This window comes from Engystomops pustulosus, chromosome 1 (genome assembly GCF_040894005.1).
Source record: "Engystomops pustulosus chromosome 1, aEngPut4.maternal, whole genome shotgun sequence".
Classification (NCBI taxonomy): Eukaryota; Metazoa; Chordata; class Amphibia; order Anura; family Leptodactylidae; genus Engystomops; species Engystomops pustulosus.
In genome coordinates, this window is record NC_092411.1 from 172,982,025 (window position 1) to 172,998,702 (window position 16,678).

Here is a 16,678-nt window from a genome sequence, read left to right on the forward strand (position 1 = left end):
ACAATTTTCAGATTCAAAAAGGTCAACGGAACTTGGGATTCCCAGCCAGTCTCCCATGCCGGTACTTGCCAAGCCTTAAGCTGCATTGCTGCTGCGATCTGACGAGAGCAGGCACATTGAGCTTAGAATGGCCGTTGACAGCAGCTGCTCAATTTGAACCTTCTTTTACCATCTTTGACAGAGAAACTAATACAATTTTCAGGTTCAAAAAGGTCAACGGAACTTGGGATTCCCAGCCAGTCTCCCATGCTGGTACTTGCCAAGCCTTAAGCTGCATTGCTGCTGCGATCTGATGAGAGCAGGCACATTCAGCTTAGAATGGCCGTTGACAGGAGCTGTTCAATTTGAACCTTCTTTTACTATCTCATAGAGAAACTAACACAATTTTCAGGTTCAAAAAGGTCAACGGAACTTGGGATTCCCAGCCAGTCTCCCATGCTGGTACTTGCCAAGCCTTAAGCTGCATTGCTGCTGCGATCTGACGAGAGCAGGCACATTCAGCTTAGAATGGCCGTTGACAGCAGCTGTTCAATTTGAACCTTCTTTTACTATCTTTGACAGAGAAACTAACACAATTTTCAGATTCAAAAAGGTCAACGGAACTTGGGATTCCCAGACAGTCTCCCATGCTGGTACTTGCCAAGCCTTAAGCTGCATTGCTGCTGCGATCTGACGAGAGCAGGCACATTCAGCTTAGAATGGCCGTTGATAGCAGCTGTTCAATTTGAACCTTCTTTTACTATCTCATAGAGAAACTAACACAATTTTCAGGTTCAAAAAGGTCAACGGAACTTGGGATTCCCAGCCAGTCTCCCATGCTGGTACTTGCCAAGCCTTAAGCTGCATTGCTGCTGCGATCTGACGAGAGCAGGCACATTCAGCTTAGAACGGCCGTTGACAGCAGCTGTTAAATTTGAACCTTCTTTTACCATCTTTGACAGGGAAACTAACACAATTTTCAGGTTCAAAAAGGTCAACGGAACTTGGGATTCCCAGCCAGTCTCCCATGCTGGTACTTGCCAAGCCTTAAGCTGCATTGCTGCTGCGATCTGATGAGAGCAGGCACATTCAGCTTAGAATGGCCGTTGACAGCAGCCGTTCAATTTGAACCTTCTTTTACTATCTCATAGAGAAACTAACACAATTTTCAGGTTCAAAAAGTTCAACGGAACTTGGGATTCCCAGCCAGTCTCCCATGCTGGTACTTGCCAAGCCTTAAGCTGCATTGCTGCTGCGATCTGACGAGAGCAGGCACATTCAGCTTAGAATGGCCGTTGACAGCAGCTGTTCAATTTGAACCTTCTTTTACCATCTTTGACAGAGAAACTAACACAATTTTCAGATTCAAAAAGGTCAACGGAACTTGGGATTCCCAGCCAGTCTCCCATGCTGGTACTTGCCAAGCCTTAAGCTGCATTGCTGCTGCGATCTGACGAGAGCAGGCACATTCAGCTTAGAATGGCCGTTGACAGCAGCTGTTCAATTTGAACCTTCTTTTACCATCTTTGACAGAGAAACTAACACAATTTTCAGATTCAAAAAGGTCAACGGAACTTGGGATTCCCAGCCAGTCTCCCATGCTGGGACTTGCCAAGCCTTAAGCTGCATTGCTGCTGCGATCTGATGAGAGCAGGCACATTCAGCTTAGAATGGCCGTTGACAGCAGCTGTTCAATTTGAACCTTCTTTTACCATCTTTGACAGAGAAACTAACACAATTTTCAGATTCAAAAAGGTCAACGGAACTTGGGATTCCCAGCCAGTCTCCCATGCTGGTACTTGCCAAGCCTTAAGCTGCATTGCTGCTGCGATCTGACGAGAGCAGGCACATTGAGCTTAGAATGGCCGTTGACAGCAGCTGCTCAATTTGAACCTTCTTTTACCATCTTTGACAGAGAAACTAATACAATTTTCAGGTTCAAAAAGGTCAACGGAACTTGGGATTCCCAGCCAGTCTCCCATGCTGGTACTTGCCAAGCCTTAAGCTGCATTGCTGCTGCGATCTGATGAGAGCAGGCACATTCAGCTTAGAATGGCCGTTGACAGGAGCTGTTCAATTTGAACCTTCTTTTACTATCTCATAGAGAAACTAACACAATTTTCAGGTTCAAAAAGGTCAACGGAACTTGGGATTCCCAGCCAGTCTCCCATGCTGGTACTTGCCAAGCCTTAAGCTGCATTGCTGCTGCGATCTGACGAGAGCAGGCACATTCAGCTTAGAATGGCCGTTGACAGCAGCTGTTCAATTTGAACCTTCTTTTACCATCTTTGACAGAGAAACTAACACAATTTTCAGATTCAAAAAGGTCAACGGAACTTGGGATTCCCAGACAGTCTCCCATGCTGGTACTTGCCAAGCCTGAAGCTGCATTGCTGCTGCGATCTGACGAGAGCAGGCACATTCAGCTTAGAATGGCCGTTGACAGCAGCTGTTCAATTTGAACCTTCTTTTACCATCTTTAACAGAGAAACTAATACAATTTTCAGGTTCAAAAAGGTCAACAGAACTTGGGATTCCCAGCCAGTCTCCCATGCTGGTACTTGCCAAGCCTTAAGCTGCATTGCTGCTGCGATCTGATGAGAGCAGGCACATTCAGCTTAGAATGGCCGTTGACAGCAACCGTTCAATTTGAACCTTCTTTTACTATCTCATAGAGAAACTAACACAATTTTCAGGTTCAAAAAGTTCAACGGAACTTGGGATTCCCAGCCAGTCTCCCATGCTGGTACTTGCCAAGCCTTAAGCTGCATTGCTGCTGCGATCTGACAAGAGCAGGCACATTCAGCTTAGAATGGCCGTTGACAGCAGCTGTTCAATTTGAACCTTCTTTTACTATCTCATAGAGAAACTAACACAATTTTCAGGTTCAAAAAGGTCAACAGAACTTGGGATTCCCAGCCAGTCTCCCATGCTGGTACTTGCCAAGCCTTAAGCTGCATTTCTGCTGCGATCTGACGAGAGCAGGCACATTCAGCTTAGAATGGCCGTTGACAGCAGCTGTTCAATTTGAACCTTCTTTTACCATCTTTGACAGAGAAACTAACACAATTTTCAGATTCAAAAAGGTCAACGGAACTTGGGATTCCCAGCCAGTCTCCCATGCTGGTACTTTCCAAGCCTTAAGCTGCATTGCTGCTGCGATCTGACGAGAGCAGGCACATTCAGCTTAGAATGGCCGTTGACAGCATGTGTTCAATTTGAACCTTCTTTTACTATCTCATAGAGAAACTAACACAATTTTCAGGTTCAAAAAGGTCAGCGGAACTTGGGATTCCCAGCCAGTCTCCCATGCTGGTACTTGCCAAGCCTTAAGCTGCATTGCTGCTGCGATCTGACGAGAGCAGTCACATTCAGCTTAGAATGGCCGTTGACAGCAGCTGTTCAATTTGAACCTTCTTTTACCATCTTTGACAGGGAAACTAACACAATTTTCAGGTTCAAAAAGGTCAACGGAACTTGGGATTTCCAGCCAGTCTCCCATGCTGGTACTTGCCAAGCCTTAAGCTGCATTGCTGCTGCGATCTGACGAGAGCAGGCACATTCAGCTTAGAATGGCAGTTGACAGCAGCTGTTCAATTTGAACCTTCTTTTACTATCTCATAGAGAAACTAACACAATTTTCAGGTTCAAAAAGTTCAACGGAACTTGGGATTCCCAGCCAGTCTCCCATGCTGGTACTTGCCAAGCCTTAAGCTGCATTGCTGCTGCGATCTGACGAGAGCAGGCACATTCAGCTTAGAATGGCCGTTGATAGCAGCTGTTCAATTTGAACCTTCTTTTACTATCTCATAGAGAAACTAACACAATTTTCAGGTTCAAAAAGGTCAACGGAACTTGGGATTCCCAGGCAGTCTCCCATGCTGGTACTTGCCAAGCCTTAAGCTGCATTGCTGCTGCGATCTGACGAGAGCAGGCACATTCAGCTTAGAACGGCCGTTGACAGCAGCTGTTAAATTTGAACCTTCTTTTACCATCTTTGACAGGGAAACTAACACAATTTTCAGGTTCAAAAAGGTCAACGGAACTTGGGATTTCCAGCCAGTCTCCCATGCTGCTACTTGCCAAGCCTGAAGCTGCATTGCTGCTGCGATCTGACGAGAGCAGGCACATTCAGCTTAGAATGGCCGTTGACAGCAGCTATTCAATTTGAACATTCTTTTACCATCTTTGACAGAGAAACTAACACAATTTTCAGGTTCAAAGAGGTCAACAGAATTTTGGATTCCCAGCCAGTCTCCCATGCTGGTACTTGCCAAGCCTTAAGCTGCATTGCTGCTGCGATCTGATTAGAGCAGGCACATTCAGCTTAGAACGGCCGTTGACAGCAACCGTTCAATTTGAACCTTCTTTTACTATCTCATAGAGAAACTAACACAATTTTCAGGTTCAAAAAGTTCAACGGAACTTGGGATTCCCAGCCAGTCTCCCATGCTGGTACTTGCCAAGCCTTAAGCTGCATTGCTGCTGCGATCTGACAAGAGCAGGCACATTCAGCTTAGAATGGCCGTTGACAGCAGCTGTTCAATTTGAACCTTCTTTTACTATCTCATAGAGAAACTAACACAATTTTCAGGTTCAAAAAGGTCAACGGAACTTGGGATTCCCAGCCAGTCTCCCATGCTGGTACTTGCCAAGCCTTAAGCTGCATTTCTGCTGCGATCTGACGAGAGCAGGCACATTCAGCTTAGAATGGCCGTTGACAGCAGCTGTTCAATTTGAACCTTCTTTTACCATCTTTGACAGAGAAACTAACACAATTTTCAGGTTCAAAAAGGTCAACGGAACTTGGGATTCCCAGCCAGTCTCCCATGCTGGTACTTTCCAAGCCTTAAGCTGCATTGCTGCTGCGATCTGACGAGAGCAGGCACATTCAGCTTAGAATGGCCGTTGACAGCAGGTGTTCAATTTGAACCTTCTTTTACTATCTCATAGAGAAACTAACACAATTTTCAGGTTCAAAAAGGTCAGCGGAACTTGGGATTCCCAGCCAGTCTCCCATGCTGGTACTTGCCAAGCCTTAAGCTGCATTGCTGCTGCGATCTGACGAGAGCAGGCACATTCAGCTTAGAATGGCAGTTGACAGCAGCTGTTCAATTTGAACCTTCTTTTACTATCTCATAGAGAAACTAACACAATTTTCAGGTTCAAAAAGTTCAATGGAACTTGGGATTCCCAGCCAGTCTCCCATGCTGGTACTTGCCAAGCCTTAAGCTGCATTGCTGCTGCGATCTGACGAGAGCAGGCACATTCAGCTTAGAATGGCCGTTGATAGCAGCTGTTCAATTTGAACCTTCTTTTACTATCTCATAGAGAAACTAACACAATTTTCAGGTTCAAAAAGGTCAACGGAACTTGGGATTCCCAGCCAGTCTCCCATGCTGGTACTTGCCAAGCCTTAAGCTGCATTGCTGCTGCGATCTGACGAGAGCAGGCACATTCAGCTTAGAACGGCCGTTGACAGCAGCTGTTAAATTTGAACCTTCTTTTACCATCTTTGACAGGGAAACTAACACAATTTTCAGGTTCAAAAAGGTCAACGGAACTTGGGATTTCCAGCCAGTCTCCCATGCTGCTACTTGCCAAGCCTTAAGCTGCATTGCTGCTGCGATCTGACGAGAGCAGGCACATTCAGCTTAGAATGGCCGTTGACAGCAGCTGTTCAATTTGAACCTTCTTTTACTATCTCATAGAGAAACTAACACAATTTTCAGGTTCAAAAAGTTCAACGGAACTTGGGATTCCCAGCCAGTCTCCCATGCTGGTACTTGCAAAGCCTTAAGCTGCATTGCTGCTGCGATCTGACGAGAGCAGGCACATTCAGCTTAGAATGGCCGTTGACAGCAGCTGTTCAATTTGAACCTTCTTTTACTATCTCATAGAGAAACTAACACAATTTTCAGGTTCAAAAAGGTCAACGGAACTTGGGATTCCCAGCCAGTCTCCCATGCTGGTACTTGCCAAGCCTTAAGCTGCATTTCTGCTGCGATCTGACGAGAGCAGGCACATTCAGCTTAGAATGGCCGTTGACAGCAGCTGTTCAATTTGAACCTTCTTTTACCATCTTTGACAGAGAAACTAACACAATTTTCAGATTCAAAAAGGTCAACGGAACTTGGGATTCCCAGCCAGTCTCCCATGCTGGGACTTGCCAAGCCTTAAGCTGCATTGCTGCTGCGATCTGATGAGAGCAGGCACATTCAGCTTAGAATGGCCGTTGACAGCAGCTGTTCAATTTGAACCTTCTTTTACCATCTTTGACAGTGAAACTAACACAATTTTCAGATTCAAAAAGGTCAACGGAACTTGGGATTCCCAGCCAGTCTCCCATGCTGGTACTTGCCAAGCCTTAAGCTGCATTGCTGCTGCGATCTGACGAGAGCAGGCACATTGAGCTTAGAATGGCCGTTGACAGCAGCTGCTCAATTTGAACCTTCTTTTACCATCTTTGACAGAGAAACTAATACAATTTTCAGGTTCAAAAAGGTCAACGGAACTTGGGATTCCCAGCCAGTCTCCCATGCTGGTACTTGCCAAGCCTTAAGCTGCATTGCTGCTGCGATCTGATGAGAGCAGGCACATTCAGCTTAGAATGGCCGTTGACAGGAGCTGTTCAATTTGAACCTTCTTTTACTATCTCATAGAGAAACTAACACAATTTTCAGGTTCAAAAAGGTCAACGGAACTTGGGATTCCCAGCCAGTCTCCCATGCTGGTACTTGCCAAGCCTTAAGCTGCATTGCTGCTGCGATCTGACGAGAGCAGGCACATTCAGCTTAGAATGGCGGTTGACAGCAGCTGTTCAATTTGAACCTTCTTTTACTATCTCATAGAGAAACTAACACAATTTTCAGGTTCAAAAAGGTCAACGGAACTTGGGATTCCCAGCCAGTCTCCCATGCTGGTACTTGCATTGCTGCTGCGATCTGACGAGAGCAGGCACATTCAGCTTAGAATGGCCGTTGACAGCAGCTGTTCAATTTGAACCTTCTTTTACCATCTTTGACAGAGAAACTAACACAATTTTCAGATTCAAAAAGGTCAACGGAACTTGGGATTCCCAGCCAGTCTCCCATGCTGGTACTTGCCAAGCCTTAAGCTGCATTGCTGCTGCGATCTGACGAGAGCAGGCACATTCAGCTTAGAATGGCCGTTGACAGCAGCTGTTCAATTTGAACCTTCTTTTACCATCTTTGACAGAGAAACTAACACAATTTTCAGATTCAAAAAGGTCAACGGAACTTGGGATTCCCAGCCAGTCTCCCATGCTGGTACTTGCCAAGCCTTAAGCTGCATTGCTGCTGCGATCTGACGAGAGCAGGCACATTCAGCTTAGAATGGCCGTTGACAGCAGGTGTTCAATTTGAACCTTCTTTTACTATCTCATAGAGAAACTAACACAATTTTCAGGTTCAAAAAGGTCAGCGGAACTTGGGATTCCCAGCCAGTCTCCCATGCTGGTACTTGCCAAGCCTTAAGCTGCATTGCTGCTGCGATCTGACGAGAGCAGTCACATTCAGCTTAGAATGGCCGTTGACAGCAGCTGTTCAATTTGAACCTTCTTTTACCATCTTTGACAGGGAAACTAACACAATTTTCAGGTTCAAAAAGGTCAACGGAACTTGGGATTTCCAGCCAGTCTCCCATGCTGGTACTTGCCAAGCCTTAAGCTGCATTGCTGCTGCGATCTGACGAGAGCAGGCACATTCAGCTTAGAATGGCAGTTGACAGCAGCTGTTCAATTTGAACCTTCTTTTACTATCTCATAGAGAAACTAACACAATTTTCAGGTTCAAAAAGTTCAACGGAACTTGGGATTCCCAGCCAGTCTCCCATGCTGGTACTTGCCAAGCCTTAAGCTGCATTGCTGCTGCGATCTGACGAGAGCAGGCACATTCAGCTTAGAATGGCCGTTGATAGCAGCTGTTCAATTTGAACCTTCTTTTACTATCTCATAGAGAAACTAACACAATTTTCAGGTTCAAAAAGGTCAACGGAACTTGGGATTCCCAGCCAGTCTCCCATGCTGGTACTTGCCAAGCCTTAAGCTGCATTGCTGCTGCGATCTGACGAGAGCAGGCACATTCAGCTTAGAACGGCCGTTGACAGCAGCTGTTAAATTTGAACCTTCTTTTACCATCTTTGACAGGGAAACTAACACAATTTTCAGGTTCAAAAAGGTCAACGGAACTTGGGATTTCCAGCCAGTCTCCCATGCCGCTACTTGCCAAGCCTTAAGCTGCATTGCTGCTGCGATCTGACGAGAGCAGGCACATTCAGCTTAGAATGGCCGTTGACAGCAGCTGTTCAATTTGAACCTTCTTTTACTATCTCATAGAGAAACTAACACAATTTTCAGGTTCAAAAAGTTCAACAGAACTTGGGATTCCCAGCCAGTCTCCCATGCTGGTACTTGCAAAGCCTTAAGCTGCATTGCTGCTGCGATCTGACGAGAGCAGGCACATTCAGCTTAGAATGGCCGTTGACAGCAGCTGTTCAATTTGAACCTTCTTTTACCATCTTTGACAGAGAAACTAACACAATTTTCAGGTTCAAAAAGGTCAATGGAACTTGGGATTCCCAGCCAGTCTCCCATGCTGGGACTTGCCAAGCCTTAAGCAGCATTGCTGCTGCGATCTGACGAGAGCAGGCACATTCAGCTTAGAATGGCCGTTGACAGCAGCTATTCAATTTGAACATTCTTTTACCATCTTTGACAGAGAAACTAACACAATTTTCAGGTTCAAAGAGGTCAACGGAACTTGGGATTCCCAGACAGTCTCCCATGCTGGTACTTGCCAAGCCTTAAGCTGCATTGCTGCTGCGATCTGATGAGAGCAGGCACATTCAGCTTAGAATGGCCGTTGACAGCAGCCGTTCAATTTGAACCTTCTTTTACTATCTCATAGAGAAACTAACACAATTTTCAGGTTCAAAAAGTTCAACGGAACTTGGGATTCCCAGCCAGTCTCCCATGCTGGTACTTGCCAAGCCTTAAGCTGCATTGCTGCTGCGATCTGACGAGAGCAGGCACATTCAGCTTAGAATGGCCGTTGACAGCAGGTGTTCAATTTGAACCTTCTTTTACCATCTTTGACAGAGAAACTAACACAATTTTCAGATTCAAAAAGGTCAACGGAACTTGGGATTCCCAGCCAGTCTCCCATGCTGGGACTTGCCAAGCCTTAAGCTGCATTGCTGCTGCGATCTGACGAGAGCAGGCACATTCAGCTTAGAATGGCCGTTGACAGCAGGTGTTCAATTTGAACCTTCTTTTACCATCTTTGACAGAGAAACTAACACAATTTTCAGATTCAAAAAGGTCAACGGAACTTGGGATTCCCAGCCAGTCTCCCATGCTGGTACTTGCCAAGCCTTAAGCTGCATTGCTGCTGCGATCTGACGAGAGCAGGCACATTCAGCTTAGAATGGCCGTTGACAGCAGCTGTTCAATTTGAACCTTCTTTTACCATCTTTGACAGAGAAACTAACACAATTTTCAGATTCAAAAAGGTCAACGGAACTTGGGATTCCCAGCCAGTCTCCCATGCTGGGACTTGCCAAGCCTTAAGCTGCATTGCTGCTGCGATCTGATGAGAGCAGGCACATTCAGCTTAGAATGGCCGTTGACAGCAGCTGTTCAATTTGAACCTTCTTTTACCATCTTTGACAGAGAAACTAACACAATTTTCAGATTCAAAAAGGTCAACGGAACTTGGGATTCCCAGCCAGTCGCCCATGCTGGTACTTGCCAAGCCTTAAGCTGCATTGCTGCTGCGATCTGACGAGAGCAGGCACATTGAGCTTAGAATGGCCGTTGACAGCAGCTGCTCAATTTGAACCTTCTTTTACCATCTTTGACAGAGAAACTAATACAATTTTCAGGTTCAAAAAGGTCAACGGAACTTGGGATTCCCAGCCAGTCTCCCATGCTGGTACTTGCCAAGCCTTAAGCTGCATTGCTGCTGCGATCTGATGAGAGCAGGCACATTCAGCTTAGAATGGCCGTTGACAGGAGCTGTTCAATTTGAACCTTCTTTTACTATCTCATAGAGAAACTAACACAATTTTCAGGTTCAAAAAGGTCAACGGAACTTGGGATTCCCAGCCAGTCTCCCATGCTGGTACTTGCCAAGCCTTAAGCTGCATTGCTGCTGCGATCTGACGAGAGCAGGCACAATCAGCTTAGAACGGCCGTTGACAGCAGCTTTTTAATTTGAACCTTCTTTTACCATCTTTGACAGGGAAACTAACACAATTTTCAGGTTCAAAAAGGTCAACGGAACTTGGGATTTCCAGCCAGTCTCCCATGCTGGTACTTGCCAAGCCTTAAGCTGCATTGCTGCTGCGATCTGACGAGAGCAGGCACATTCAGCTTAGAATGGCCGTTGACAGCAGCTGTTCAATTTGAACCTTCTTTTACTATCTCATAGAGAAACTAACACAATTTTCAGGTTCAAAAAGTTCAACGGAACTTGGGATTCCCAGCCAGTCTCCCATGCTGGTACTTGCAAAGCCTTAAGCTGCATTGCTGCTGCGATCTGACGAGAGCAGGCACATTTAGCTTAGAATGGCCGTTGACAGCAGCTGTTCAATTTGAACCTTCTTTTACCATCTTTGACAGAGAAACAAACACAATTTTCAGGTTCAAAAAGGTCAATGGAACTTGGGATTCCCAGCCAGTCTCCCATGCTGGGACTTGCCAAGCCTTAAGCAGCATTGCTGCTGCGATCTGACGAGAGCAGGCCCATTCAGCTTAGAATGGCCGTTGACAGCAGCTATTCAATTTGAACATTCTTTTACCATCTTTGACAGAGAAACTAACACAAGTTTCAGGTTCAAAGAGGTCAACAGAATTTTGGATTCCCAGCCAGTCTCCCATGCTGGTACTTGCCAAGCCTTAAGCTGCATTGCTGCTGCGATCTGATGAGAGCAGGCACATTCAGCTTAGAATGGCCGTTGACAGCAACCGTTCAATTTGAACCTTCTTTTACTATCTCATAGAGAAACTAACACAATTTTCAGGTTCAAAAAGTTCAACGGAACTTGGGATTCCCAGCCAGTCTCCCATGCTGGTACTTGCCAAGCCTTAAGCTGCATTGCTGCTGCGATCTGAAAAGAGCAGGCACATTCAGCTTAGAATGGCCGTTGACAGCAGCTGTTCAATTTGAACCTTCTTTTACTATCTCATAGAGAAACTAACACAATTTTCAGGTTCAAAAAGGTCAACGGAACTTGGGATTCCCAGCCAGTCTCCCATGCTGGTACTTGCCAAGCCTTAAGCTGCATTTCTGCTGCGATCTGACGAGAGCAGGCACATTCAGCTTAGAATGGCCGTTGACAGCAGCTGTTCAATTTGAACCTTCTTTTACCATCTTTGACAGAGAAACTAACACAATTTTCAGATTCAAAAAGGTCAACGGAACTTGGGATTCCCAGCCAGTCTCCCATGCTGGTACTTTCCAAGCCTTAAGCTGCATTGCTGCTGCGATCTGACGAGAGCAGGCACATTCAGCTTAGAATGGCCGTTGACAGCAGGTGTTCAATTTGAACCTTCTTTTACTATCTCATAGAGAAACTAACACAATTTTCAGGTTCAAAAAGGTCAGCGGAACTTGGGATTCCCAGCCAGTCTCCCATGCTGGTACTTGCCAAGCCTTAAGCTGCATTGCTGCTGCGATCTGACGAGAGCAGTCACATTCAGCTTAGAATGGCCGTTGACAGCAGCTGTTCAATTTGAACCTTCTTTTACCATCTTTGACAGGGAAACTAACACAATTTTCAGGTTCAAAAAGGTCAACGGAACTTGGGATTTCCAGCCAGTCTCCCATGCTGCTACTTGCCAAGCCTTAAGCTGCATTGCTGCTGCGATCTGACGAGAGCAGGCACATTCAGCTTAGAATGGCAGTTGACAGCAGCTGTTCAATTTGAACCTTCTTTTACTATCTCATAGAGAAACTAACACAATTTTCAGGTTCAAAAAGTTCAATGGAACTTGGGATTCCCAGCCAGTCTCCCATGCTGGTACTTGCCAAGCCTTAAGCTGCATTGCTGCTGCGATCTGACGAGAGCAGGCACATTCAGCTTAGAATGGCCGTTGATAGCAGCTGTTCAATTTGAACCTTCTTTTACTATCTCATAGAGAAACTAACACAATTTTCAGGTTCAAAAAGGTCAACGGAACTTGGGATTCCCAGCCAGTCTCCCATGCTGGTACTTGCCAAGCCTTAAGCTGCATTGCTGCTGCGATCTGACGAGAGCAGGCACATTCAGCTTAGAACGGCCGTTGACAGCAGCTGTTAAATTTGAACCTTCTTTTACCATCTTTGACAGGGAAACTAACACAATTTTCAGGTTCAAAAAGGTCAACGGAACTTGGGATTTCCAGCCAGTCTCCCATGCTGCTACTTGCCAAGCCTTAAGCTGCATTGCTGCTGCGATCTGACGAGAGCAGGCACATTCAGCTTAGAATGGCCGTTGACAGCAGCTGTTCAATTTGAACCTTCTTTTACCATCTTTGACAGAGAAACTAACACAATTTTCAGGTTCAAAAAGGTCAATGGAACTTGGGATTCCCAGCCAGTCTCCCATGCTGGGACTTGCCAAGCCTTAAGCAGCATTGCTGCTGCGATCTGACGAGAGCAGGCACATTCAGCTTAGAATGGCCGTTGACAGCAGCTATTCAATTTGAACATTCTTTTACCATCTTTGACAGAGAAACTAACACAATTTTCAGGTTCAAAGAGGTCAACAGAACTTGGGATTCCCAGCCAGTCTCCCATGCTGGTACTTGCCAAGCCTTAAGCTGCATTGCTGCTGCGATCTGATGAGAGCAGGCACATTCAGCTTAGAATGGCCGTTGACAGCAGCCGTTCAATTTGAACCTTCTTTTACTATCTCATAGAGAAACTAACACAATTTTCAGGTTCAAAAAGTTCAACGGAACTTGGGATTCCCAGCCAGTCTCCCATGCTGGTACTTGCCAAGCCTTAAGCTGCATTGCTGCTGCGATCTGACGAGAGCAGGCACATTCAGCTTAGAATGGCCGTTGACAGCAGCTGTTCAATTTGAACCTTCTTTTACTATCTCATAGAGAAACTAACACAATTTTCAGGTTCAAAAAGGTCAACGGAACTTGGGATTCCCAGCCAGTCTCCCATGCTGGTACTTGCCAAGCCTTAAGCTGCATTTCTGCTGCGATCTGACGAGAGCAGGCACATTCAGCTTAGAATGGCCGTTGACAGCAGCTGTTCAATTTGAACCTTCTTTTACCATCTTTGACAGAGAAACTAACACAATTTTCAGATTCAAAAAGGTCAACGGAACTTGGGATTCCCAGCCAGTCTCCCATGCTGGGACTTGCCAAGCCTTAAGCTGCATTGCTGCTGCGATCTGATGAGAGCAGGCACATTCAGCTTAGAATGGCCGTTGACAGCAGCTGTTCAATTTGAACCTTCTTTTACCATCTTTGACAGAGAAACTAACACAATTTTCAGATTCAAAAAGGTCAACGGAACTGGAGATTCCCAGCCAGTCTCCCATGCTGGTACTTGCCAAGCCTTAAGCTGCATTGCTGCTGCGATCTGACGAGAGCAGGCACATTGAGCTTAGAATGGCCGTTGACAGCAGCTGCTCAATTTGAACCTTCTTTTACCATCTTTGACAGAGAAACTAATACAATTTTCAGGTTCAAAAAGGTCAACGGAACTTGGGATTCCCAGCCAGTCTCCCATGCTGGTACTTGCCAAGCCTTAAGCTGCATTGCTGCTGCGATCTGATGAGAGCAGGCACATTCAGCTTAGAATGGCTGTTGACAGGAGCTGTTCAATTTGAACCTTCTTTTACTATCTCATAGAGAAACTAACACAATTTTCAGGTTCAAAAAGGTCAACGGAACTTGGGATTCCCAGCCAGTCTCCCATGCTGGTACTTGCCAAGCCTTAAGCTGCATTGCTGCTGCGATCTGACGAGAGCAGGCACATTCAGCTTAGAATGGCCGTTGACAGCAGCTGTTAAATTTGAACCTTCTTTTACCATCTTTGACAGGGAAACTAACACAATTTTCAGGTTCAAAAAGGTCAACGGAACTTGGGATTTCCAGCCAGTCTCCCATGCTGGTACTTGCCAAGCCTTAAGCTGCATTGCTGCTGCGATCTGACGAGAGCAGGCACATTCAGCTTAGAATGGCAGTTGACAGCAGCTGTTCAATTTGAACCTGCTTTTACTATCTCATAGAGAAACTAACACAATTTTCAGGTTCAAAAAGGTCAACGGAACTTGGGATTGCCAGCCAGTCTCCCATGCTGGTACTCGCCAAGCCTTAAGCTGCATTGCTGCTGCGATCTGACGAGAGCAGGCACATTCAGCTTAGAATGGCCATTGACAGCAGCTGTTCAATTTGAACCTTCTTTTACTATCTCATAGAGAAACTAACACAATTTTCAGGTTCAAAAAGTTCAACGGAACTTGGGATTCCCAGCCAGTCTCCCATGCTGGTACTTGCCAAGCCTTAAGCTGCATTGCTGCTGCGATCTGACGAGAGCAGGCACATTCAGCTTAGAATGGCCGTTGACAGCAGCTGTTCAATTTGAACCTTCTTTTACCATCTTTGACAGAGAAACTAACACAATTTTCAGATTCAAAAAGGTCAACGGAACTTGGGATTGCCAGCCAGTCTCCCATGCTGGTACTTGCCAAGCCTTAAGCTGCATTGCTTCTGCGATCTGATGAGAGCAGGCACATTCAGCTTAGAATGGCCGTTGACAGCAGCTGTTCAATTTGAGCCTTCTTTTACTATCTCATAGAGAAACTAACACAATTTTCAGGTTCAAAAAGGTCAACGGAACTTGGGATTCCCAGCCAGTCTCCCATGCTGGTACTTGCCAAGCCTTAAGCTGCATTTCTGCTGCGATCTGACGAGAGCAGGCACATTCAGCTTAGAATGGCCGTTGACAGCAGCTGTTCAATTTGAACCTTCTTTTACCATCTTTGACAGAGAAACTAACACAATTTTCAGGTTCAAAAAGGTCAACGGAACTTAAGATTCCCAGCCAGTCTCCCATGCTGGTACTTGCCAAGCCTTAAGCTGCATTGCTGCTGCGATCTGACGAGAGCAGGCACATTCAGCTTAGAATGGCCGTTGACAGCAGCTGTTCAATTTGAACCTTCTTTTACTATCTCATAGAGAAACTAACACAATTTTCAGGTTCAAAAAGGTCAACGGAACTTGGGATTCCCAGCCAGTCTCCCATGCTGGTACTTGCCAAGCCTTAAGCTGCATTGCTGCTGCGATCTGACGAGAGCAGGCACATTGAGCTTAGAATGGCCGTTGACAGCAGCTGCTCAATTTGAACCTTCTTTTACCATCTTTGACAGAGAAACTAATACAATTTTCAGGTTCAAAAAGGTCAACGGAACTTGGGATTCCCAGCCAGTCTCCCATGCTGGTACTTGCCAAGCCTTAAGCTGCATTGCTGCTGCGATCTGATGAGAGCAGGCACATTCAGTTTAGAATGGCCGTTGACAGGAGCTGTTCAATTTGAACCTTCTTTTACTATCTCATAGAGAAACTAACACAATTTTCAGGTTCAAAAAGGTCAACGGAACTTGGGATTCCCAGCCAGTCTCCCATGCTGGTACTTGCCAAGCCTTAAGCTGCATTGCTGCTGCGATCTGACGAGAGCAGGCACATTCAGCTTAGAATGGCCGTTGACAGCAGCTGTTCAATTTGAACCTTCTTTTACTATCTCATAGAGAAACTAACACAATTTTCAGGTTCAAAAAGGTCAACGGAACTTGGGATTCCCAGCCAGTCTCCCATGCTGGTACTTGCCAAGCCTTAAGCTGCATTGCTGCTGCGATCTGACGAGAGCAGGCACATTCAGCTTAGAATGGCCGTTGACAGCAGCTGTTCAATTTGAACCTTCTTTTACCATCTTTGACAGAGAAACTAACACAATTTTCAGATTCAAAAAGGTCAACGGAACTTGGGATTCCCAGCCAGTCTCCCATGCTGGTACTTGCCAAGCCTTAAGCTGCATTGCTGCTGCGATCTGACGAGAGCAGGCACATTCAGCTTAGAATGGCCGTTGACAGCAGCTGTTCAATTTGAACCTTCTTTTACCATCTTTGACAGAGAAACTAACACAATTTTCAGATTCAAAAAGGTCAACGGAACTTGGGATTCCCAGCCAGTCTCCCATGCTGGTACTTGCCAAGCCTTAAGCTGCATTGCTGCTGCGATCTGACGAGAGCAGGCACATTCAGCTTAGAATGGCCGTTGACAGCAGGTGTTCAATTTGAACCTTCTTTTACTATCTCATAGAGAAACTAACACAATTTTCAGGTTCAAAATGGTCAACGGAACTTGGGATTCCCAGCCAGTCTCCCATGCTGGTACTTGCCAAGCCTTAAGCTGCATTGCTGCTGCGATCTGACGAGAGCAGGCACATTCAGCTTAGAATGGCCGTTGACAGCAGCTGTTAAATTTGAACCTTCTTTTACCATCTTTGACAGGGAAACTAACACAATTTTCAGGTTCAAAAAGGTCAACGGAACTTGGGATTTCCAGCCAGTCTCCCATGCTGGTACTTGCCAAGCCTTAAGCTGCATTGCTGCTGCGATCTGACGAGAGCAGGCACATTCAGCTTAGAATGGCAGTTGACAGCAGCTGTTCAATTTG

The 16,678-nt window shown here is 45.8% G+C and overlaps 80 pseudogenes; all 80 read right to left on the minus strand.

Moving 5' to 3' along the window:
* Positions 1 to 20: 20 nt before the first annotated feature.
* On the minus strand, positions 21 to 139 carry LOC140106722 (5S ribosomal RNA; annotated as a pseudogene).
* Positions 140 to 211: 72 nt separating this feature from the next.
* Positions 212 to 330, minus strand: LOC140098457 (5S ribosomal RNA; annotated as a pseudogene).
* Positions 331 to 400: 70 nt separating this feature from the next.
* LOC140090679 (5S ribosomal RNA) lies at positions 401 to 519 on the minus strand (annotated as a pseudogene).
* A 72-nt stretch (positions 520 to 591) lies between these two features.
* LOC140097261 (5S ribosomal RNA) lies at positions 592 to 710 on the minus strand (annotated as a pseudogene).
* A 70-nt stretch (positions 711 to 780) lies between these two features.
* On the minus strand, positions 781 to 899 carry LOC140103656 (5S ribosomal RNA; annotated as a pseudogene).
* A 72-nt stretch (positions 900 to 971) lies between these two features.
* LOC140098580 (5S ribosomal RNA) lies at positions 972 to 1,090 on the minus strand (annotated as a pseudogene).
* Positions 1,091 to 1,160: 70 nt separating this feature from the next.
* On the minus strand, positions 1,161 to 1,279 carry LOC140104851 (5S ribosomal RNA; annotated as a pseudogene).
* Positions 1,280 to 1,351: 72 nt separating this feature from the next.
* On the minus strand, positions 1,352 to 1,470 carry LOC140090690 (5S ribosomal RNA; annotated as a pseudogene).
* Positions 1,471 to 1,542: 72 nt separating this feature from the next.
* Positions 1,543 to 1,661, minus strand: LOC140104037 (5S ribosomal RNA; annotated as a pseudogene).
* Positions 1,662 to 1,733: 72 nt separating this feature from the next.
* LOC140106169 (5S ribosomal RNA) lies at positions 1,734 to 1,852 on the minus strand (annotated as a pseudogene).
* Positions 1,853 to 1,924: 72 nt separating this feature from the next.
* LOC140098702 (5S ribosomal RNA) lies at positions 1,925 to 2,043 on the minus strand (annotated as a pseudogene).
* Positions 2,044 to 2,113: 70 nt separating this feature from the next.
* Positions 2,114 to 2,232, minus strand: LOC140090701 (5S ribosomal RNA; annotated as a pseudogene).
* Positions 2,233 to 2,304: 72 nt separating this feature from the next.
* LOC140113429 (5S ribosomal RNA) lies at positions 2,305 to 2,423 on the minus strand (annotated as a pseudogene).
* A 72-nt stretch (positions 2,424 to 2,495) lies between these two features.
* On the minus strand, positions 2,496 to 2,614 carry LOC140113466 (5S ribosomal RNA; annotated as a pseudogene).
* Positions 2,615 to 2,684: 70 nt separating this feature from the next.
* Positions 2,685 to 2,803, minus strand: LOC140112970 (5S ribosomal RNA; annotated as a pseudogene).
* A 70-nt stretch (positions 2,804 to 2,873) lies between these two features.
* LOC140103566 (5S ribosomal RNA) lies at positions 2,874 to 2,992 on the minus strand (annotated as a pseudogene).
* Positions 2,993 to 3,064: 72 nt separating this feature from the next.
* On the minus strand, positions 3,065 to 3,183 carry LOC140113491 (5S ribosomal RNA; annotated as a pseudogene).
* A 70-nt stretch (positions 3,184 to 3,253) lies between these two features.
* LOC140113060 (5S ribosomal RNA) lies at positions 3,254 to 3,372 on the minus strand (annotated as a pseudogene).
* A 72-nt stretch (positions 3,373 to 3,444) lies between these two features.
* LOC140113409 (5S ribosomal RNA) lies at positions 3,445 to 3,563 on the minus strand (annotated as a pseudogene).
* Positions 3,564 to 3,633: 70 nt separating this feature from the next.
* On the minus strand, positions 3,634 to 3,752 carry LOC140104142 (5S ribosomal RNA; annotated as a pseudogene).
* A 70-nt stretch (positions 3,753 to 3,822) lies between these two features.
* Positions 3,823 to 3,941, minus strand: LOC140094697 (5S ribosomal RNA; annotated as a pseudogene).
* Positions 3,942 to 4,013: 72 nt separating this feature from the next.
* On the minus strand, positions 4,014 to 4,132 carry LOC140111181 (5S ribosomal RNA; annotated as a pseudogene).
* Positions 4,133 to 4,393: 261 nt separating this feature from the next.
* On the minus strand, positions 4,394 to 4,512 carry LOC140112971 (5S ribosomal RNA; annotated as a pseudogene).
* Positions 4,513 to 4,582: 70 nt separating this feature from the next.
* LOC140099798 (5S ribosomal RNA) lies at positions 4,583 to 4,701 on the minus strand (annotated as a pseudogene).
* Positions 4,702 to 4,773: 72 nt separating this feature from the next.
* LOC140113492 (5S ribosomal RNA) lies at positions 4,774 to 4,892 on the minus strand (annotated as a pseudogene).
* A 70-nt stretch (positions 4,893 to 4,962) lies between these two features.
* Positions 4,963 to 5,081, minus strand: LOC140113368 (5S ribosomal RNA; annotated as a pseudogene).
* Positions 5,082 to 5,151: 70 nt separating this feature from the next.
* LOC140112840 (5S ribosomal RNA) lies at positions 5,152 to 5,270 on the minus strand (annotated as a pseudogene).
* Positions 5,271 to 5,340: 70 nt separating this feature from the next.
* LOC140103660 (5S ribosomal RNA) lies at positions 5,341 to 5,459 on the minus strand (annotated as a pseudogene).
* Positions 5,460 to 5,531: 72 nt separating this feature from the next.
* LOC140109446 (5S ribosomal RNA) lies at positions 5,532 to 5,650 on the minus strand (annotated as a pseudogene).
* Positions 5,651 to 5,720: 70 nt separating this feature from the next.
* Positions 5,721 to 5,839, minus strand: LOC140113298 (5S ribosomal RNA; annotated as a pseudogene).
* Positions 5,840 to 5,909: 70 nt separating this feature from the next.
* LOC140099809 (5S ribosomal RNA) lies at positions 5,910 to 6,028 on the minus strand (annotated as a pseudogene).
* Positions 6,029 to 6,100: 72 nt separating this feature from the next.
* On the minus strand, positions 6,101 to 6,219 carry LOC140104043 (5S ribosomal RNA; annotated as a pseudogene).
* A 72-nt stretch (positions 6,220 to 6,291) lies between these two features.
* LOC140106178 (5S ribosomal RNA) lies at positions 6,292 to 6,410 on the minus strand (annotated as a pseudogene).
* Positions 6,411 to 6,482: 72 nt separating this feature from the next.
* LOC140098835 (5S ribosomal RNA) lies at positions 6,483 to 6,601 on the minus strand (annotated as a pseudogene).
* Positions 6,602 to 6,671: 70 nt separating this feature from the next.
* Positions 6,672 to 6,790, minus strand: LOC140108549 (5S ribosomal RNA; annotated as a pseudogene).
* Positions 6,791 to 7,036: 246 nt separating this feature from the next.
* Positions 7,037 to 7,155, minus strand: LOC140090723 (5S ribosomal RNA; annotated as a pseudogene).
* Positions 7,156 to 7,227: 72 nt separating this feature from the next.
* On the minus strand, positions 7,228 to 7,346 carry LOC140090734 (5S ribosomal RNA; annotated as a pseudogene).
* Positions 7,347 to 7,416: 70 nt separating this feature from the next.
* Positions 7,417 to 7,535, minus strand: LOC140113061 (5S ribosomal RNA; annotated as a pseudogene).
* A 72-nt stretch (positions 7,536 to 7,607) lies between these two features.
* LOC140113410 (5S ribosomal RNA) lies at positions 7,608 to 7,726 on the minus strand (annotated as a pseudogene).
* A 70-nt stretch (positions 7,727 to 7,796) lies between these two features.
* Positions 7,797 to 7,915, minus strand: LOC140104148 (5S ribosomal RNA; annotated as a pseudogene).
* Positions 7,916 to 7,985: 70 nt separating this feature from the next.
* LOC140103670 (5S ribosomal RNA) lies at positions 7,986 to 8,104 on the minus strand (annotated as a pseudogene).
* A 72-nt stretch (positions 8,105 to 8,176) lies between these two features.
* Positions 8,177 to 8,295, minus strand: LOC140110294 (5S ribosomal RNA; annotated as a pseudogene).
* Positions 8,296 to 8,747: 452 nt separating this feature from the next.
* On the minus strand, positions 8,748 to 8,866 carry LOC140086042 (5S ribosomal RNA; annotated as a pseudogene).
* A 70-nt stretch (positions 8,867 to 8,936) lies between these two features.
* Positions 8,937 to 9,055, minus strand: LOC140104853 (5S ribosomal RNA; annotated as a pseudogene).
* A 72-nt stretch (positions 9,056 to 9,127) lies between these two features.
* Positions 9,128 to 9,246, minus strand: LOC140107121 (5S ribosomal RNA; annotated as a pseudogene).
* Positions 9,247 to 9,318: 72 nt separating this feature from the next.
* LOC140090746 (5S ribosomal RNA) lies at positions 9,319 to 9,437 on the minus strand (annotated as a pseudogene).
* Positions 9,438 to 9,509: 72 nt separating this feature from the next.
* On the minus strand, positions 9,510 to 9,628 carry LOC140104049 (5S ribosomal RNA; annotated as a pseudogene).
* A 72-nt stretch (positions 9,629 to 9,700) lies between these two features.
* On the minus strand, positions 9,701 to 9,819 carry LOC140107102 (5S ribosomal RNA; annotated as a pseudogene).
* Positions 9,820 to 9,891: 72 nt separating this feature from the next.
* LOC140098957 (5S ribosomal RNA) lies at positions 9,892 to 10,010 on the minus strand (annotated as a pseudogene).
* Positions 10,011 to 10,080: 70 nt separating this feature from the next.
* LOC140106776 (5S ribosomal RNA) lies at positions 10,081 to 10,199 on the minus strand (annotated as a pseudogene).
* Positions 10,200 to 10,271: 72 nt separating this feature from the next.
* On the minus strand, positions 10,272 to 10,390 carry LOC140106082 (5S ribosomal RNA; annotated as a pseudogene).
* A 452-nt stretch (positions 10,391 to 10,842) lies between these two features.
* LOC140113114 (5S ribosomal RNA) lies at positions 10,843 to 10,961 on the minus strand (annotated as a pseudogene).
* A 70-nt stretch (positions 10,962 to 11,031) lies between these two features.
* Positions 11,032 to 11,150, minus strand: LOC140113404 (5S ribosomal RNA; annotated as a pseudogene).
* Positions 11,151 to 11,220: 70 nt separating this feature from the next.
* LOC140099831 (5S ribosomal RNA) lies at positions 11,221 to 11,339 on the minus strand (annotated as a pseudogene).
* A 72-nt stretch (positions 11,340 to 11,411) lies between these two features.
* LOC140113493 (5S ribosomal RNA) lies at positions 11,412 to 11,530 on the minus strand (annotated as a pseudogene).
* Positions 11,531 to 11,600: 70 nt separating this feature from the next.
* On the minus strand, positions 11,601 to 11,719 carry LOC140113062 (5S ribosomal RNA; annotated as a pseudogene).
* Positions 11,720 to 11,980: 261 nt separating this feature from the next.
* LOC140112841 (5S ribosomal RNA) lies at positions 11,981 to 12,099 on the minus strand (annotated as a pseudogene).
* A 70-nt stretch (positions 12,100 to 12,169) lies between these two features.
* Positions 12,170 to 12,288, minus strand: LOC140103679 (5S ribosomal RNA; annotated as a pseudogene).
* A 72-nt stretch (positions 12,289 to 12,360) lies between these two features.
* On the minus strand, positions 12,361 to 12,479 carry LOC140109457 (5S ribosomal RNA; annotated as a pseudogene).
* A 263-nt stretch (positions 12,480 to 12,742) lies between these two features.
* LOC140113467 (5S ribosomal RNA) lies at positions 12,743 to 12,861 on the minus strand (annotated as a pseudogene).
* A 70-nt stretch (positions 12,862 to 12,931) lies between these two features.
* On the minus strand, positions 12,932 to 13,050 carry LOC140104862 (5S ribosomal RNA; annotated as a pseudogene).
* Positions 13,051 to 13,120: 70 nt separating this feature from the next.
* On the minus strand, positions 13,121 to 13,239 carry LOC140099842 (5S ribosomal RNA; annotated as a pseudogene).
* Positions 13,240 to 13,311: 72 nt separating this feature from the next.
* LOC140104055 (5S ribosomal RNA) lies at positions 13,312 to 13,430 on the minus strand (annotated as a pseudogene).
* A 72-nt stretch (positions 13,431 to 13,502) lies between these two features.
* Positions 13,503 to 13,621, minus strand: LOC140112736 (5S ribosomal RNA; annotated as a pseudogene).
* A 72-nt stretch (positions 13,622 to 13,693) lies between these two features.
* LOC140104029 (5S ribosomal RNA) lies at positions 13,694 to 13,812 on the minus strand (annotated as a pseudogene).
* A 70-nt stretch (positions 13,813 to 13,882) lies between these two features.
* On the minus strand, positions 13,883 to 14,001 carry LOC140090757 (5S ribosomal RNA; annotated as a pseudogene).
* Positions 14,002 to 14,073: 72 nt separating this feature from the next.
* Positions 14,074 to 14,192, minus strand: LOC140113411 (5S ribosomal RNA; annotated as a pseudogene).
* A 70-nt stretch (positions 14,193 to 14,262) lies between these two features.
* LOC140113282 (5S ribosomal RNA) lies at positions 14,263 to 14,381 on the minus strand (annotated as a pseudogene).
* Positions 14,382 to 14,451: 70 nt separating this feature from the next.
* On the minus strand, positions 14,452 to 14,570 carry LOC140104865 (5S ribosomal RNA; annotated as a pseudogene).
* Positions 14,571 to 14,642: 72 nt separating this feature from the next.
* On the minus strand, positions 14,643 to 14,761 carry LOC140104206 (5S ribosomal RNA; annotated as a pseudogene).
* Positions 14,762 to 14,831: 70 nt separating this feature from the next.
* LOC140099853 (5S ribosomal RNA) lies at positions 14,832 to 14,950 on the minus strand (annotated as a pseudogene).
* A 72-nt stretch (positions 14,951 to 15,022) lies between these two features.
* On the minus strand, positions 15,023 to 15,141 carry LOC140107431 (5S ribosomal RNA; annotated as a pseudogene).
* A 70-nt stretch (positions 15,142 to 15,211) lies between these two features.
* Positions 15,212 to 15,330, minus strand: LOC140106184 (5S ribosomal RNA; annotated as a pseudogene).
* Positions 15,331 to 15,402: 72 nt separating this feature from the next.
* Positions 15,403 to 15,521, minus strand: LOC140099167 (5S ribosomal RNA; annotated as a pseudogene).
* A 70-nt stretch (positions 15,522 to 15,591) lies between these two features.
* On the minus strand, positions 15,592 to 15,710 carry LOC140090768 (5S ribosomal RNA; annotated as a pseudogene).
* Positions 15,711 to 15,780: 70 nt separating this feature from the next.
* LOC140090790 (5S ribosomal RNA) lies at positions 15,781 to 15,899 on the minus strand (annotated as a pseudogene).
* A 72-nt stretch (positions 15,900 to 15,971) lies between these two features.
* LOC140090801 (5S ribosomal RNA) lies at positions 15,972 to 16,090 on the minus strand (annotated as a pseudogene).
* A 72-nt stretch (positions 16,091 to 16,162) lies between these two features.
* Positions 16,163 to 16,281, minus strand: LOC140090812 (5S ribosomal RNA; annotated as a pseudogene).
* Positions 16,282 to 16,351: 70 nt separating this feature from the next.
* LOC140090823 (5S ribosomal RNA) lies at positions 16,352 to 16,470 on the minus strand (annotated as a pseudogene).
* Positions 16,471 to 16,542: 72 nt separating this feature from the next.
* LOC140113412 (5S ribosomal RNA) lies at positions 16,543 to 16,661 on the minus strand (annotated as a pseudogene).
* Between the last annotated feature and the right edge of the window lie 17 nt (positions 16,662 to 16,678).